Source organism: Spermophilus citellus (assembly GCF_964194105.1).
Source record: "Spermophilus citellus genome assembly, chromosome: X".
Taxonomy (NCBI): domain Eukaryota; kingdom Metazoa; phylum Chordata; class Mammalia; order Rodentia; family Sciuridae; genus Spermophilus; species Spermophilus citellus.
This window is the reverse complement of record NC_138190.1, coordinates 77,675,754-77,679,794: the sequence shown is the minus strand read 5'-3', so window position 1 is coordinate 77,679,794 and position 4,041 is coordinate 77,675,754. Positions and strand designations below refer to the sequence as shown.

Here is a 4,041-nt window from a genome sequence, read left to right as displayed (position 1 = left end):
GTCTTCACATCAAAACAGGTTTTTAAAGAAATAAACCAAATTTAGAAATTGAGAAAGCATTATATCAAAATCACTTTTTATTCCTTTTGCTCCGTAAACATAGATAGTAGGTATATATTCTCTGTACATACTATGCTTTTTCTGATGGGAGGAGTGGGTAATTTGAGGAGCTCACCAGTCATAAAATGAAGTTCCTGTTCCCCAAAGAGCTCACAGTCTAATTGGGGGAGGTGGGGTCATAAAACATATAAAGCAAGATGACAGATTAGAGGCACCCAGCCTAGACTAGCATCTCTGTGAAATAGAATTAAAGCAATTGGAATGTAGCTACTCACTGAGGTAGATGACTGTAGGAAAACACTGGAATCAAAAATGTTGAATAGTAGAATACAGAGTGAAAGAGAATGACCCAGCACTCATCACAAGAAAGCACAGCAGAGGAAGTGAGAGTATCCCCTCAGTGTGGGAAGAGGAGAAAGAAGAAGAGTCCCAGTAGACACCACTATACTAGGATTCAGCACACTGTAGAAATATATAGGCAAAACAAACAATAGTTCTAAGATATGGATGGTGAACTGACTCTGAAAAAGTTCTTTTCACTTCCCAGCATATACTCACAGTGCTGCAATTGGGAGCTATATTGATAAGGGCCCTGTGGTTTTAGTTTACTGTTTTGGAAATTAGCATGTGGGAAACAGAATGCACTTCCCTTTGTAATCTGCAATTTGCTGGGTCAGCTATTAGAGTATGGGGGAGTGAACAATCACATGTGACGGTGCTAGGGAGCCAGGACTTGAACCACCAGAACCATAGGGGGCAGACTGCAGGAGCCCACTGCCATTCCACCTAGCACAGATCTTTGAGACTCTGTAGCCTCTCTCTGCCCTTGGGATGTACAAGGGCAATTTATAGAGCTGGTGTTACCCTACCCTCTGAGTGTGCATCTCCAGAGATAAATCTTGGGAAATTCAGTATTCTCACAGGCCATGGAGTTGGCATCTGCCTTCATCTCAGAATGTGTAACCCAAATAGAGAATTTGTTTCTAGGGGGCTCTGCATTCTTCCCTAGCTTGTTCCAGTAGTGCAAAGCACCTGAGAAGCATTCTAGCCACAAATCCCACTTGTCACCTGACAAGCACCACAAAGGAAAGAAGAGGGGGTTGAATAACTCTCAGCCTTTGTTCTTTGCAAGGGGTATACGGTAAGAAGAGTAGATAAGCAAATGAGAATTAGGAAACAGTCAAACATTATTAATACTGAAACCACCAAGACTCTAAGATGAATAAAAGAAGAAAAATTAAATGTAGAATATTGAAAACTAGAAAAAATAACCAAGTGGCATGAACAAGTACATACCTTTCAATAATAATCCCAAGTGTACCAGGCATGGTGACACATGCCTGTAATCCCAGTGACTCAGGAGGCTGAGGCAGGAGGACTGCAAGTTTGAGGCCAGACCCTATCTAAAAATACAAAATAAAAATGGGCTGTGGATGTAGCTCAGTAGTACAACACTCCTGGGTTATTTCCCTAGTATTGCAAAAGGATAATAATAATCACCCTGAATATAAATTGTTTTAATTCTCCATTGAAAAGATACAGATTGGCTGACTGGATTAAAAAAAATACTGCCTGCAAGAAACTTACCTCACAGATAAAGACATACATGAACTAAAAGTGAAAGGTCAGAGAATGGTATTCCAAGCAAATGGAATAGAAAATAAGCAGAAATAGCTAATATTTATATCTGACAAAACACACTTTAAGCCAAAATCAGTTAGAAGAAACAAAGAAGGTTACTACAGATTGATAAAAGGACAATTCATCAAGAAGATATAATGATTACAAACATATATGCACTAAATGTCAGAGCACCCATTTTTATAAAACAAACTTTACAGGACACAAAGAGAGAGATAGATAACAATAGTAGTTGAGTTCAATTTCCCACTCTCATCAATAGATAGACCATTCAAAGAACCAAAGGAAAAAAATCAGAGGTATGTTACACTATAGATCAAATAGATTTAACAGATATATACAGAATATTCCAGCTGCAGAATACACACAGTGTATGTGCTCTAAAAGAGCAATGCAAAGTATTAATGAAACAGATAAACAAAATTGACAAACCCTTAGTGAAACTAACCAGAAAAAGAGAGAGAAGACCTGAAAAAATACAATTAGAGATGGAAAGGAGAATAACAGATACAACTGAAATTCATAAGATCTTTAAGAAGCTGGGGTGTAGCTCTGTGGTAAATCACTTACTTAATATATGCAAGACTTGGTTTCAGTCTCCAGTGTTACAAAACAACAAAAATATATATAGTTTATAAATACCAAAAATATCTCAAAAATCAAGTGTGTTTCTTACCACAACTCTTAGCTTGTCAGGGACAGTAACCAGGATCTCACCTGTTGCCTTTGCTTCCTAATCGGTAGCCACCATGTGTGAATGTATCTCCATACACTTAGGCCCAGGCTGGTGTCCAGATTGGAAACACATGCTGGGGGCTCTACTGCCTGTAACATGGCATCTAGCCTGATGGCCAGATGCTAAGTGACAAGACCACTGGGGGAGGAGATGACTCCTTCAATAACTTCTTCAGCAAGATGGGCACTGGCAAGCACATGCCCAGGGCAGTGTTAGTAGACCTGGAACCCATGGTCATTGATGAAGTTCACACTGGGACCTACCATCAGCTCTTCCACCCTGAACAGCTCATCATCTGCAAGGAAAATGCTGCCAATAACTATGCATGAGGTCACTACACCATCAGCAAGGAGATCATTGACCTTGTCTTGAATCAAATTCATAAACTGGCTGACCAGTGCACAAGACTTCAGGGCTTCTCGATTTTTCACAGTTTTTGTGGGGGAACTGGTTCTGGGTTTACCTCCCTGTTAATGGAATATCTCTCTGATGATTACAGCAAGAAATCTAAGCTGGAGTTCTCCATTTACCTAGTCCCTCAGGTTTCCACAGCTGTAGTTGAGACCTACAACTCCAACCTCACCACCCACACTAACCTGGAACACTGATTGTGCCTTCATGGTAGATCATGAGGCCATCTATGACATCTGTCACAGAAATCTGGACATCGAGCACACAACCTACTCTAACCTTAACCGCCTTATTAGCCAGATTGTGTCTTCTATCACTGCTTCCTCATATTTGATGGAGTCCTGAATGTTGACCTGACAGAATTCCAGAGCAACCTAGTGCCGTATCCCCACATCCACTTCATCAAACAGCTTTCTGTAGCAGAGATTGCCAATGCTTGATTTGAGCCAGCCAACCAGATGGTAAAATGTGACCCCCACCGTGGTAAATACAGAGCTTGCTTCCTGTTGTACCATGGTGATGTGGTCCCCAAGGACATCAATGCTGCCATTGCCACCATCAAAACCAAGCGCAGCATCCAATTTGTGGACTGGTGTCCCACTGGCTTCAAGGTTGGCATTAATTATCAGCTTCTCACTGTGATGCCTGGTGGAGATCTGGCCAAGGTACAATGTGCTGTGTGCATGTTGAGTAACACCATAGCCATGGCTAAGGCCTGGGCTCACCTAGATCACAAGTTTGACCTGATGTATGCCAAGTGTGCCTTTGTTCACTGGTACATGGGTGAGGGGATGGAGGAAGGAGAGTTTTCTGAGGCCCCTGAAGACATGGGTGCCCTAGAGAAAGATTATGAGGAGGTTGGTGTGAATTCTGTTGAAGGAGAGGGTGAGGAAGAAGGAGAGAAATATTAATTATCTATTCCTTTCAGCCCTGCAGCATGTCATACTTCCAGAACTTCAGCTTCAGTATTAGCTAACAGGCATTGAAGTTTACTGGTTAGATTGTCTTCACTCAATCATGATCATATTTGTCTTTTTCCACGTGTACCTGTAAGATCTTTCCATCATGTCTCAAAGTAAAGGCTTTAAAGGAAAAAAAAACTCAAAAATTACTTTAGTGTATAGGGTCATTAGCCAATTTTTTTTGGAAAACTACATGCCAATGAACTGAAACACCTAGGGGAAAAAAAGAAA

At 41.0% G+C, this 4,041-nt stretch overlaps 1 pseudogene across 1 annotated transcript; it reads left to right on the top strand.

Annotated features, from left to right (window-relative positions):
* Positions 1-2,450: 2,450 nt before the first annotated feature.
* Positions 2,451-3,759, top strand: LOC308639264 (tubulin alpha-1B chain-like; annotated as a pseudogene). Its single transcript has one exon. The product of its transcript is annotated as a tubulin alpha-1B chain-like (transcript).
* Positions 3,760-4,041: the final 282 nt, after the last annotated feature.